Source organism: Puma concolor, chromosome B3 (genome assembly GCF_028749965.1).
Source record: "Puma concolor isolate L17-30 chromosome B3, mPumCon1.1.hap2, whole genome shotgun sequence".
NCBI classification, from domain to species: Eukaryota; Metazoa; Chordata; class Mammalia; order Carnivora; family Felidae; genus Puma; species Puma concolor.
In genome coordinates, this window is record NC_141672.1 from 115,007,539 (window position 1) to 115,022,134 (window position 14,596).

The 14,596-nt window shown below is 44.3% G+C and overlaps 1 protein-coding gene and 1 long non-coding RNA gene across 5 annotated transcripts in view; both read left to right on the forward strand.

Annotated features, from left to right (window-relative positions):
* Positions 1-14,596, forward strand: part of THSD4 (thrombospondin type 1 domain containing 4) — a 570,947-nt gene that overhangs the window by 414,511 nt on the left and 141,840 nt on the right. The window lies entirely within an intron of this gene.
* On the forward strand, positions 1,239-3,284 carry LOC147580315 (uncharacterized). The gene is made up of 2 exons (XR_015252787.1): positions 1,239-1,957; positions 2,745-3,284. It is a non-coding gene; the product is annotated as an uncharacterized LOC147580315 (long non-coding RNA).

Genomic DNA, 14,596 nt, shown 5'->3' on the forward strand with positions numbered 1-14,596 from the left:
TCTGGTGAAAACCTATTTAATTTCCCTTCTGAAGTGACTGATCTGAGCAGCAAAAGCTTATTTTTTTTTTTAAGACTAAAACAGCAATTAAGATTTTATAGCAATGTGGCCTTGGGAAAATACCGCTAATTAGCTACAGTCAGTTCTGTGGATTAGACAGTATTCTGTACGATATTGACACTCACACAGAAAGCTCTGTCTGGATTTCCAAGCTTTGCCCTCTTCCTGGAGTGCCTGTCGGCCAGCCTTCAAGTGGTCACATCTTATTAATTTCCATAGTACCTAGTACAGTGCCTAACACGAGGTACCCTCTAAATATTTGGGACATTGAAGTAGAAAAGGAATGATTGGGAATTATTTGAATGAATCATACTCCACCATTTTGCTTGCTTTGGTTTGGTTTTTAGCTTTATTGAAATATTATTGAAATATAACATTGAGGGGCGCCTGGGTGGCTCGGTCGGTTAAACGTCCGACTTCGGCTCAGGTCACGATCTCACGGTCCGTGAGTTTGGGCCCTGCGTCGGGCTCTGTGCTGACAGCTCAGAGCCTGGAGCCTGTTTCACATTCTGTGTCTCCCTCTCTCTCTGCCCCTCCCCTGTTCATGCTCTGTCTCTCTCTGTCTCAAAAATAAATAAACGTTAGAAAAATTTTTTTAAATAAAAAAAGAAATATAACATTGAATTATTTTCAGGTGTACGACATAATGATTTGATATGTGTATATGCCAGAAAACGATTGCCACAATAAATTTAGTGAACATCCTTCACCTCACATAGTTACAACTGTGTGTGTGTGTGTACGATGAGAATGCCTAAGATCTACTCTCTTAGCAGCTTCCAGGCATACAACACAGTATTGTTAACTATCGTCACCATTCCGGAACTTTCTTATAACTGGAAGCATGTACCCATACTCAACCATTTTTAATGACCTCCACACCTGGTTCATGAGTATGTTGTCTGATGAGGAGGAGGAAGAAGAGGATGACACCTAAAATAGTAACAATGGCCATCACTGACTGAATGCTTACTGTATTCTAGACACTGTGATAATCACTTTACATATTATGGCCACCTTCATGATAAGGAAACTTGGTTTTAAAGAGAATAAATACCTTGCCCACAGTCTGAAAGGAGTAAATGATAGAAGCGAGATTTGGACAGAGCCCCATCTGGCTACAGAGTGGGAGCCATTAACTATTGTGTTATGCTAAAGACAATCATTGAACAATTCATTTGTGAAGTCAGCCTAGAATGAAAGCATTTCACAGCTAGAAAGAGCATTGTGGGTCATCCACTCTTACCCCAGCCCCGGTGATTACCCCCCTGGCCTCCATGGTGCTTCCAGGACAGGGAATGGAGAACCGGGTGAATATTCCCAGGCTGCTGGACTTCGCGAGGCATTGTCTTAGGGCTGCCAAGGCTCTTTTCATGTTGGCTACTTTATAAATGACTATAATTACACCAGGCTTTGGTGGAAGACTTTGAGCCTAATAAAAATGTCAAACTCATTAAGAAGGTTTCCAAGACCAAATAAACTCTGAAGAGGGTGTAATCTTTGATGGCTCTAAATTTACGAATCCTAAGAATGTGGAAAAATATAGCTGCCATGTACAGGCTACTGAAATGTCACTATTTATTGCTTCAACGTCATCGCGTAATGGAAGTTAGGGTGCAAGATCAGAAATTTCTCCCCAAAATACCGTAGCAATGTTTTTCTTTATTGTGACAAAGCAGCTGTGTGTATGAGCAGCCCTGTATGTGTCACAAAGCAAAATCTAGAGTAAATACAAGTTTGACTAGCTTGGAGTTGTGGCCAGAATCTCACTATATTGGAAACGTTTCAAGTCAGGCTGAAAAGCCTGAAAAGGTTTTTTCTCCTGTCTCCATGGTAGCTGAGGAAAACCAGGGGATGAAAACAGACATTACACCAGGGAAGGTTTCGCATTTAGAAGGTAGGATTTCAGCTGGATCTTAAATGTTGGGTTTGCAGAGGCAGGAATCTGGGAGACTGAAAGGAGCCAAGAGGTAAGAACAGAGAGGGCAAGGTGAGGACAGTGATAAAGAAGATAAGTTGGCTGCAGCTAAGGGTTTCATACTGAGGAATCTGAAGGAGCGAGAGAAATAATTACCACACTATTAGTAACCGATTAAAGTCCTCTTAGATGCCAAATACTGAACTAGGAATTTTGCGAAAATTGCCTCCCCCCGCCACGGCCATCTTAAAAGGCAAGTGCTATGTTTAGTGTGGAGATCGTTAAAACTGAGGCTCGTGCAAATCCACAGAGACAGAAAGCAGATTGGTGGTTGACCGCATCTGAGAGAGAGGGGAATGGGGAGTGGCTGATAATGGGTATGGAGTTTCTTTTTGGCGTGGGGAAACGTTGTGGAATTAAGTCACGGTGATGGATGTACAACTTTGTGAATATACTACTGAATTGTATACTTTAAAATGGTAAATGGTATGATTTGTAGGATATGATCATGCCTCAAAAAGAGGAGGCAGAAGCTGTGGCTTGAAGAGAGCAAGTGACATTCTCAAGGTCTGGAACCTGGAGGTCAGTCAGCAAACTGGGATCTGAAACCAGGCCTTCCTGGTTCCACAGCTTGTGCCCTATCCCCCTAGATGGTGCTGCCTTCTGTCCTTTCAGGACCCTAGGAAGGCATAGCCATGAGGTTGGCCAGAAACTTTTGATTAATGAGTAAAATGTATTTTTACGACAAATTCGATAATACTGACAGATGCAGTGTAGAAGCTGTGGGTCGTGAGACAGATACTAAAGTTTTGAGAAGGAGGTAACACACAAGATATTGGCTCTGAGGATAGCAAGACCAATTCTGGACCCCGTCTGACATCAGGATGAGGGTCCTGCTATGCTGGCTCCGAGGACCCGGGGACAGCCTAGGCCTCGTGATGGGGTATTGTTGGAGCCTGCAGCTGGTGGGCTGTGACAGGTAAGGTCTTTGGGAGGGGCCTTACCACAAAAGGTTTGAAATGCCCTCCCCTGTAATGGGGAAATTATAATTTGGTCAGTGAGTAGTGGTGTATTAGAGAGTCAATCATTACTAGAAACTTCTTCAGGCAATTTATAAGAGTCGGTTAGTGTGTGGGTCACCTGGGTGGCTCAGTTGATTGAGCATCTGACTTCGGCTCAGGTCATGATTTCCCATTCATGAGTTCAAGCCCTACATCGGGCTTACTACTATAAGCACAGAGCCTACTTCGGATCCTCTGCCCCTCTCTCTCTCTCTCTCTGCCCCTCCCCTTGCACTCTCTCTTTCTCTCTCTCAAAAAAAAAAGTGGGTTCGTATGAAGGCATCGTGTGTCAGGGAGGCCAGCTGTAGCAATCCGGACATGAGCTGGGAAGATTGTAGTTCAAGGTTTTGGTAGTAGAAATGGAGACGGGGAGTGAAGCAGGATAATATTTAGAAAACAAATGATAGCCTTTGCCACAGATGAAGGAGAGGGAACAGCCATAGTGGTAGAGAGCTCTACTAAGTTTCTCTCCTTTTTAGCTCCTGGTGTTATAGCCTAGAAGACTAGAAACTTGAAGGTGCTCAGGATGGACATGAAATAGAAAGGAAGCGAAGATAAGAAAATAATTTGGGGACCTAATGAGTCTGAGGTAGTGACATAGGAACAAGTATCAAGAGGTCCTCAGCCTAGACACTTGCAGCCTTTCTTCTCTTCCTTCCACTTTACAGAGGTGAGATCTGAACGCAGTGCCAGTAAGAAATACAAAAGAGTAGTAACGCTGGAAAACTGGGGCATTTGTGTAATACTTTATAATTACAGATGACATTGATATCTTTTACTTGATTTATTGTGACAGTTTTATCATAATCCCTCCCCCATGGTGAATTTGCCCTGCGTGAACCTGCATAGTTGGATTTACCATGGCATTCCAGTCAGCAGTTGGAGGATTTCAGATCCAATGTACTTAAATCCAAGAGATGACCTCGGCTGAGTGACATGGGGAGTCCAAGCAGAATCAGAAAGGCCCTGGATATTTGGATTCAAGATGAGACAGTCCCCCTGGTGCCTGGTGAAATGTATATTACCTGCATCAAATCAACAAATGCCTCAGTCACACATATGGGGGCTCCAGAAAAGTTCTAGCAAGCAAAGGCTGGGAAATGTGTATGTATTATTCAGCGTTGATCATTTACTAATTTTATTTTATTTTATTTTATTTTATTTTATTTTATTGTATTGTATTGTATTTTATTTTATTTTATTTTATTTTAAATTCCAATATAGTTAACATACAATATAATACTAGTTTTAGGTGTACAATATAATGATTCAATAATTCTATACATCACCCAGTGCTCATCACGACAAAGTGCACTCCTTTTTTTAAAAATTTTTTTTTTAATGTTTATTTATTTTTGAGAGAGACAGAGACAGAATGCAAGTGGGTTAGGGACACAGAGAGAGGGAGACACAGAATCCGAAGCAGGCTCCAGGCTCTGAGCTGTCAGCACAGAGCCCGACACAGGGCTCGAACTCACGAGCTGTGAGATCATGACCTGAGCTGAAGTCGGACGCTCAACCGACTGAGCCACCCAGGCGCCCCAACAAAGTGCACTCCTTAATCCCATCACCTATTTAACCCATCCTCCCACTCCTCTCCCCTTGGTAACCATCAGTCTGTTCTCTGTGGTTAAAAGTCTGTTTCTTGGTTTCTCTCTCACTATCGCTCTCTCTCTTTTTTTTTTTTTTGCCCTTTGCTTATTTTTTATTTGTTTGTTTCTTAAATTCCACATATGAATGAAATCACATGATATTTGTCTTTGACTTATTTCAGTCATTTAAGGTGTATAAAATGTCAGTCGTAATATGCAAGGCAGAAGATAGTAGAAGCGTGTCTTTAAGTGCTGAAAAAAAATTGTCAACCTTGATTCTACAAAAAATGAAAACTTTTTTTAGAAATGATGGCAGGATAAATATCATGAAGAAAAAAAAATAAAGCAAGAAAGGCTGGTAAGAAATGCATGGGGAATGGGGCCCCCGTTTTAAGCGGAATAGTCAAGGAAGATATTCCTGGGAAGGTGACAATTGTTGAAAGGCGAGAAGGAGGTGAAGAGTGAGCCATGTAAACAAATGGGAAAAGAACATCCCCAGAAAGAGGTTATCACCAGTAGAGAGACCATGAGAAGGGTGCAAGTCTGACATGTATAAGAAACAGCAAAGAGACCAGTGTGGGTGGAGCCAAAGGATCAAAGAAGAGAAGCAATGGTCTCATGAAGTTGACAGGGGATCAGATCGTGTGAGCTATTGTAGGATGGATAAGTATATATCCTGTTTGCCTGGGACAAATCAAATGTATACGTATTGTCTTGATACTATTTTATTCTAACAGATGTCCTGGTGTGGAAGAGAAACTTAATGGTAACCCTAAGTATAGGTCATTAAAGACATTGCTCTTACACGCTTTGGGATAGGGGCCCCTGGAGGGTTTCAGCCAGAGATCTAGCTCTAACAGGATCATCTGACTATCTTGTGGAGAATAGATGACACGTGGGCAGAACAGAGGAAGGGACGCCAGTTAGTTAACCAAGTGAGAAGGGAGGGAATCTTGGGTCACAAGGTGGCAGTGGAGGATGAGAAGTGGCTGGATTCTGGAAGTCTTTTGAAAGAAGAATGGCCTACTGGACGTGGGGTGTGGAAAGAAGAGGTGAGTAGATGGTGACATCAAGGTTTTTGGCCTGAACAAATGGAAGGACAGAGTAGCCCACAGCTGAGATGGAGAAGGTTCTGGAAGGAACAGACCTGGGAGGGAAGATCAGGGACTAGGGTTTGGATTGTGAAGTTGGCAGTGCCTTTTGGACACTGCAGTGGACATACCAGAGAGTGAGCAGGTATGGAAGTCAGAGGTTCAGGGAGCGCTTCAGGCTGGAGATGTAAGTGTGGCATGTAATGCCAAGAGACTGGATGCACCTACCATGTGTAGATGGAGGAGAGAAGATGGTTGAAGGACTGAGCCCTGGATGCTATGATGTGTGAGGGCAATGAAATGCCTAGGACAGCAAATAAGACTGAGAAGCCACAACCAGGGAGACAGAAATAAAACCAAGAGAGAGGACAGTGCCAGAGACCAACTGAAGAAGGTATTTCGAGGAGGTGGGGGAATCAGCTGTGTCAGGTGTTTTTGTTTGGTCAGGGAAGACAAGGACTCAGAATTGGCCATGAGATCTAGTCACGTGGCAGTCACTGATGACCATGACAGTGGACATGTCTGTACACAGTGAGGGCAGAAGCCTGATGGCAGCAAGTTCAAGAGAAAGCACTAGCCTGTTTTTATGGGGCATTTTTTGGTTTTGTCTTTATTTTTGTTTTTCCTGAACCCTCTCTCACACTCTCCTAGGTCCTTGTGCAAAGCAAAAAACAAGGGAAATTTCTCCAAGAGACCTCTTCTATGTTTCGTACATGGTTTTATGTATATAAAACATATGGTTTTCTGTTGTTGGCACCTGGCTCCTTTTGGGGGTGGGGCATTTTGTGGGGGTGCGATAATTCATTTTATGTTCCTTGTCACTTAAGCTCTTGCGGCAAATGAATGCAATTCAGGGGACACAACCTCCAACGAGGAGACAGGGTAAACTGCACAAAGGAACAAGGCTTCCCAGAAGTAACACATTTCAAGTGGCGATTGTAAAATTGGGAGGCGAAATCTGAAAACATTCCGGAGGGGGGAGAAAAGGCAGGGCTAGATGAGAGCTTGGCTTTGGGGGATAAATTAGAGCGAAAATCACCCAAGCTTTTGGGGGAGCCAAAGACTGAGCAGTGCCATGGCAGAAAGGTATTGGGAAGAAGAGGGGCCAGCTGAGGGCAACATGGTAAGTTCACTCTGGGACTGTTGCCAGAGATACAAATGGAGATGGTCTGTCACTGAGAACACACTGAGACCAGAGAGCCAGTGTGGCTACATGTGGATCCAGGAGTCCTGACTGGCAAGTGGCAGAGGAAGTCCTGTTTCATAGAAAAGGCAGATTTAGGAGCCATTGCAAAGGTGAAAGAAAGGCAGCTGTCTTGGGAATAAGTAGTAATGGGGAAGGTCAAAGACGGACGGTCCAGGGGCACCTGGGTGGCTCAGTCGATTAAGCATCCGACTTCGGGTCAGGTCATGATCCCACCATCCTTGGGTTTGAGCCCCGCATTGGGATCTGTGCTGACAGCTCTGAGCTTGGAGCCTGCTTCAGATTCTGTGTCTCCCTCTCTCTTGGTTCCTCTCCTGCTCTCTCTCTCTCTCTCTCTCTCTCTCTCTCTCTCTCTGTGTGTGTGTGTGTGTGTGTGTGTGTGTGTGTGTGTGTGTGTGTCTGTCTCTCTCCGTCTCTGTCTCTCTCTCAGAAATCTTTATTTAAAAAAATTTTTTAGGGGCGCCTGGGTGGCTCAGTTGGTTGAGCGTCCGACTTCAGCTCAGGTCATGATCTCACGGTTCATGAGTTCGAGCCCCACGTCAGGCTCTGTGCTGACAGCTCAGAGCCTGGAGCCTGCTTCAGCTTCTGTGCTTCCCTCTCTCTCTGCCCCTTCCCTGCTCATGCTCTGTCTCTCTCTGTCTCAAAAATAAATAAACATTAAAAAAATTTTTTAATAAACAAAATAAAAATTTTTTTAATTTAGATTTTTTTTTTAAGATTAAAAAAATTTAAAACAAAACAAAGACAGATGATCCAACTTGCAAGACAGCTCAGAGGTGAGGACAGATGGCATTTCTAAATGATAAGGACCTTGAGAGGAGACCAAAGGGAGATAAGGTGTTGGAATAATAGTATTTCATTTGACTAACTGCTAAGACCCAAGTATCATGCCCAGCACCGAAGATTCAAAGGTGAGAAAGGTATGGGACCTATATTTGATGTACTCCCCTCACTGTCATTTTGCTGAAGCAGAAGGGTGTCATCCTTACGGCACAGAGCATGATAAGTGGTGTAACTGGGTACTGAGGGGACAGACCTAACCAAACCCCGAGTCTCAGTGGAGCTTTACAGTTAAAGTCACGCTGAACAGGACTTAACTCAGTGTGGGTAGGAGAGACCTGCAAGATTTTCCAACAGGTGCGAACTCTAGGGTGTGTGGAGGAGTGTGAAAGGTCAGAGGAGGTGCAGGGAGTTGAGGTATGGAAGCACCTAGAGTCCAGATCACAGCTGGCACTGAGCTTAGCAGCGGCTTAGTAAACATACTAAGGGGGAGAATAGGACTGACATCTATGCGTCTACATCGGTAACATGCCCTCGGTTAAGGGTTTCATATTTTTAAGTTTAGTTGTGATTTTCCAACTTAAAAAAAAAGTGCTCTTTGTAAAAAAAAAAAAAAAAAAATTGTAAAACAACAAAAGTGGAATGAACACAATCCTCCATTGTTAGTGTCTTAATGTGCCTCTTCCTGATAGTCTATAATTTCTCTTCCATCCATTTATCACTGAACATTTTAAAGGGGATTTTATAAAGATTAAAATTCTTTATAGACATCACAGTAAGTACTATCTAATACTCCATCACATAAATATGCAATAACGTATTTAATCATTCCCCCCGGCACCGTGCATCTGAGTCATTTCCAGTTTTATGTCAATATAAATAAAGCTGTGATAAGCATCCTTGTATATAGGTCTTTGACCTTGTTTTAGATTATGCCTTTAGGATTGATTCCCATAATTGGAATGACCAGGTCAAAGGGCACAAGCATTTTAGGCCTCCTGATCCCTGTTGCCAAATGGCTTTCCAAAAAATCCTTCCTTTTTTTAAAATTTTTTTATTTTTATTTTTTAGAGAGAGAGTGCAAAACGGGAGAGTGGTGGAGAGGGAGAGAGAGAGAGAGAGAGAGAGAGAGAGAGAGAATCTTAAGCAGGCTCCCTGCTCAGCCCAACGCAGGTCTCAATCCCATGACCCTGGGACCATGACCTGAGCCGAAATCAAGAGTCAGATGCTCAATTGACTGAACCACCCAGGCGCCCCTCCAAAAAGTCCTTCCCACCTCTGTTTCAGCTGGCAGCATTTCACCACGTACTCTCCAAAAGTAGATGTTGTCATCAAAAATTTGCTATCACTTAATCCTTGTCATATTCTCACGAAATGAGCATTCTCCCCAATTTACAGATAAGGGAAATTGAAGCCCACAGGTTATGCTGCCAGCTCCACATCACATAGCTAATCAGGCACAGAGATAGAACCAGCACTAGGTCTGGCTCATCTGAGACCCACCTCACTCTCCCCGGGCAGGTAAGGGGCCCCGCTGGAGATTTTAAACCCAGAGAGTAGCATGATGCCCGCGTCTTCCTGGCTGCTGTACCCAGTGCTGCCTTATATAGTGGTGATGAGGCTAAAGATTACCTACCAGTGACACGAGAGAACCCTTTCTTAACATGCTGCTTCTTGTTCTTCAGGCATTTAGGAGCTGACGACTGATTACATGGAGAGAGGGAAAAAAAGGACAGAAAATGTAATGCGGGTTTTTAATGTTAATAAGTAACACATATGTGAGTTCCTACAAGTAAGTCGACAACAGGACCCGCGACAGTCATTCCTAAACAGTGTTGTATAGTTAATAATGGCAGAGGGGTCATTTCGCTAGGAACAAAGTTGAGCTGTTCTCAGCTCGGCCATATCTCTGATTCCTCCTGACTCTCTTCACCTTTTCAGGCCTTCAGGTCAGAGGTAACGCTCCTCCAGGTTCAGGGTCACCTCAGGATTTAACTCAGGCTGTGGCCAGCTTAGCCATGTGGATTTAATTGGGTCTCTCGAAAGACCCACCTTGGCCAGTAATCTCACTTCATCACACACGGGGAGTATAAGAAAAGTTACAATCAGAACTACCATGTATTGAGCGCTTACTGTATGCCAGGCACTTAGAGAAAATGAACTCCCTCCGGCACACTTGGGGCCCAATAAGCAAACCAAATGAAAGAAACACAGGCTCCCTTGCATGGAGTCCAAGAATGTCACTGGCAATAAAGAGGTGAAAACTGTTTGCAAAGGGGTTGAAATAATCTGTTTCAAGGCACATGGAGTCACGCACATTCCTTCCCTAACTTAAAGAAGAGCACACTGCTGTTAAATAGGGGAAAGCATCAGACTGACAAGTAATTGGTAATGGTGACCCCGGGCATGTCTCAGAGGAAATGCATGCTGCAGAGAGGCAGAGCCTGGTGGTGGCAGTTTGCCCAGAGGGATGGGTCACCCCCACTGCAGGCCCATTCTCTTCCTCTTCTGCCCTCTCCCATCCTTCCCCCTTGGTTTTTCTTCATTGCTCCTGTCATTAAAACACCACACTTCCTAAGTGCGTTCGTGAGCTACAGAGCATTGAGAGACCAGCAGTCCTTGGGAAGGTGCTTAGGAAGGCACAAGGCAATGGTAATTTTTTTCACCATAGAACTCCTGTGGAAACGGGGCTCAAATTAGCAAAGGGACTGCCCTTTGAGAAACAGTCTGTCCTGCGGCTGGAGGGCGATTACTGTGGGAGTGAGGCTCCACTTAGCAGGGTGAGGTGTGCAGGACGCTTCTGGTTCTGGGAATTTACTAACACGTTCTGTGCTCAAGAATATACTCAGGTGATTTACGTGCATTTCTATACATATTTCCTGGAATATACTTCTATGTTAATGGACTCTCCTTCTCCATGTTGTATAAAATGCTAGTCTTCTTAAAAATTGTAATTGAGGGGCACCTGGGTGGCGCAGTCGGTTAAGCGTCCGACTTCAGCCAGGTCACGATCTCGCGGTCCGTGAGTTCGAGCCCCACGTCGGGCTCTGGGCTGATGGCTCAGAGCCTGGAGCCTGTTTCCGATTCTGTGTCTCCCTCTCTCTCTGCCCCTCCCCCGTTCATGCTCTGTCTCTCTCTGTCCCAAAAATAAATAAACGTTGAAAAAAATTAAAAAAAAAAAAAAAGAAAAAAAAATTGTAATTGATCTGTTAAATACGGTGTTATATTAGTTTCAGGTTACAGTCTAGTGATTCAACAATTCTGTACATTACTCAGTGCTCATCATGATAAGTGTACTCTTCATCTCCATCACCCATTTTGCCCATCCCCCTGCTCACCTCCTCTCTGGTTGGTTTTCCACAGTTCCCCGTAGTTAAGAGTCTGTTTTCTGGTTTCTCTCTCTTTTCCTTTGATCATCTGTTTTGTTTCTTAAGTTCCACATATGAGTGAACTCATGTGGTATTTGTCTTTCTCTGACTGACTTATTTCGCTGAGCATAACACTCTCTAGATCCATCCATTGTGTTGCAAATGGCAAGATTTCATTCTTTTTTATGGCTGAGTAATATTCCAACATGCATGTATGTGAAGGTGGGGGGGATATATACCACATCTTCTTTATCCATTCATCTATCCATGGATACTTGGGCTGTTCCCGTAGTTCTCATAATCCATGACACTTGGCCAGTCTTCCTGCATCTTTGCCTGTGTAAGGCAAGGTAATACTTACCAGTCATTCCCCAAATATAAATTGGAAGGGGGCAGAGCATAGAACAGACAGAACAGTTATGTCATGGGAGTAAGGCTAGAGAGGTGCCCTGGGTGGGTTGATGCGTATGTACGTATGCGTCCGCATGTTTATGTATATATGTACATATGCATTTATACGTGTGCGTGTGTGTGTGTGTGTGTACGTGTAGAGAGAGTGAAAGGGAAAGGCTGGGGTGTGTGGAGGAGCACACGGATGAACAACACGCGGACCTCTGTGCTGAGCATACAACTACTTACGGAGGCCTTGGCAATTTGAAAAGTGCACTTAGACACCTTGAAAGGAAAAGCATCAGACGTCCAGCCAGGACTGTTGGGTCCAAGCCTCAGTCGTACTACCTTACCAGTTGTGCAGTCAGTAAATAGGCTAAGTAGGTAGTTCGTTCGAGTGGCTCGATGCCATTGCCCTTCTGTATTCCTTAGCCTTTCCGTCACTTAGTATTGCTGTGCTGATCTCCTGTTTTCTGCACCAGGTGTTTAGATGGCCCTGGGTTTTTCACTGGAAAAGAAGGAATTGCCATTTTCCTTCTGGAACTAGATTCAGGGTGGTCCAGGCCATCCTTTTTCCATTTTGCTGTCCCCTACTTCCCAACACTTCCTGTGGAAGCTAACTCTCCTTCAGTATCCCCTGTGCCCAGCCATAGCGGAAAGTTAGCAGTTCTGTTTCTTCAGCGAGCATCCTACAGACACCTGCTTTGTGCTAAGCACTGGGAACTCTCAGGAGCTCACAGCGTGGACGTAGGCGAGGCAGATCACTGACAGCTAACCATTCTGGTGTGACAGGGGCACCATCGATGTCATGTGCAGAGGAGAGAGAAAGAGGAACCCTGCCTGAGAAGGTCAGGGGAGCCTTCAGAGGAAATGACATTACATTTGAAACTTAAGGGGTGATTTTTGCTTGCCAGGCCAGTGAGGGCAATTGAGTCAGATCCTACAGCATGTTAGGGTGAAAGGACAGGGAATCGTCTGGAATGCCGGGATCCCTGGGGGCGCTGGAGGGGCACGTAAGTTGAGGAGTGGGATAGGGCTATTAATAAAGTTGGAAAATGAGGCAGGGGTCAGGTCTTGAAGGCTTTGAGCTGAGCAGACGTTGAGTGAGCATTCTTGGCCGAGTGTAGCTGCTGTACAGAGGCATTGAGTCCGTGGGTATTGTGTCGCATTTGTGGCGAAGATACATGGGCCCCCAGAAGTGCTGGTCATTTGAAAGGCAGCCCCTCTTAACTTGTTCTCTGGAAATGCACAGGCTTCAAGAAGGGAAACACTAGCTGTATGGCCAGGGAGGGGCCAGAAGGTCGGAAGACCTTTGGAAAAGGGTCAGGAATGACCAATATCTTTGTGTTTCTGTCAGTGTCATTACTAAAGGAGGCTTAAAACCTTTTGTAAAAGAGGTAATGAGGCTTTCTTTCCACAAGCCCCCAACCTGGTAAGTGTGCTCTTTAATCCCCATCTCCTACTTGCTACTTCCCCCATCCCCCACCCCCCTCGCTTCTGGTAGCCATGTTTGTTCTCTATAGCTAAGAGGCTGTTTCTCAGTTTGCCTCTCTCTCTCTCTCTTTTTTTCCTTTGCTTATTTGTTTTGTTTCTTAGATTCCACATATGAGTGAGATCATATGGTATCTGTCTTTCTCTGACTTATTTTGCTCGGCATTATACTCTAGCTCCATCCATGTCGTTACAAAGTCATGAGGCTTTCTGAGGTTGGATGAGCTCACAGTTTCAACTAACCATCCCCCAGTGGGGTTGATGCCAGAACTTCTTCTGCAGACTTCTCTGTAAGATGGCACCTTGACATGAAGAATTTCTGAAAATGGGTATTCCACAGAGAAAATAGTTGCATGGAGACGCAGGATCTGGAATTGAAAGGGCAGCCTGCAGGAAGCCAGAATGATGCCCCAGGCTCTGCAAGGTTGCTTGGATTATTAGTGTGTGAACCTGTGCAAGGTTTTGCATGGCCGTTTTCTGGGCCAACACCCGTGAAAAGGGGTGGTTCCGTGGCTGCAGCTGTTGACAGAGAAAAGAGGGATATGCAGCTGCTTCAACTTTTGACACAGTGCTATGGGACGGGGATAGGAGGCCATTCAACTTCCTCTCTCATCACATCTGCTGTGCCTTCTGAATTCTACAATTGAAAAGGTCACCCTTAGAGAGAGGCCCCAGCTGTGAAACTATTTCCCAACAGAGTCAACAGAGCACTGATATGTTCCAAAGGCCCAATCCAGGCTTGTCCAGTGAGCTTAGAGCCAGGTAGACGATAGCTGTGGCTTTTCTGAAGTTTCCTTTCTGATTGTTGCTAAATGAATGCTATCGCCATCAGTAGGAAGGAGTTAGCAAACTCATAAATTATGCTTTTAGCAGTAATTCTATCTTGAGGGCTATTGTTTATTTCATGAAGGCCTCTGTTAGTTGGTCGCATGAATAACCAAGGTGAAGCATTTGTGGAGTCTGCTTTCTTAGTGAAAAAGCGTGGTGAAATTCACCTTGACGTGTTAGAAAAGCAAATGCGCTTTTACTTGCAATGGCCGTAGTCACAGGCATGGCATTTGCATAAGCAGAGCTGCTGAAGAGCAGCCTTTCTTTCCCAAAGCATGTTCCAGTACCTTCAGTCCTGTGAGAGTCCTGAACAAGAAGGGTTTTATATGTGAATGAATTCAAGAAATGCTGTGTATAATACACCCTTCTTAGACATTCATAAGGCCCTCTGGCATAGTAAAGACTCTAAGATAACTTACACTAAGGAAACCTGGTTGACTTTTTATAATTTAACATTTCCCAAACTTGTTGTCCATGGAGCCATTATTTTGGGGGTTTTTTTCCTTCCATTTTTAACATCTTTTAAAATCCTGCATATTCAGAACAACTTTAGGAAAGGCTGATTTGGAGAACTAAGACATAAGTAGGAATAGGATTTATTGATTTATTAGTTGTCTTTTCTTACTTTTGACAAGGTTGGGCTAGTTCATCTTTAGCCAGAAGATATATATGGAGACACATATATAAATGAGTCATAATCTCTCTCTCCAAACCTCTGCTCCTTATCTAGACCCTCTGGTTTTTATAATTCCCCACATCCACCCAAACAACACTGGCCTGACTGTATCAGTTTTTCCCTCTGCAACCTGTTTA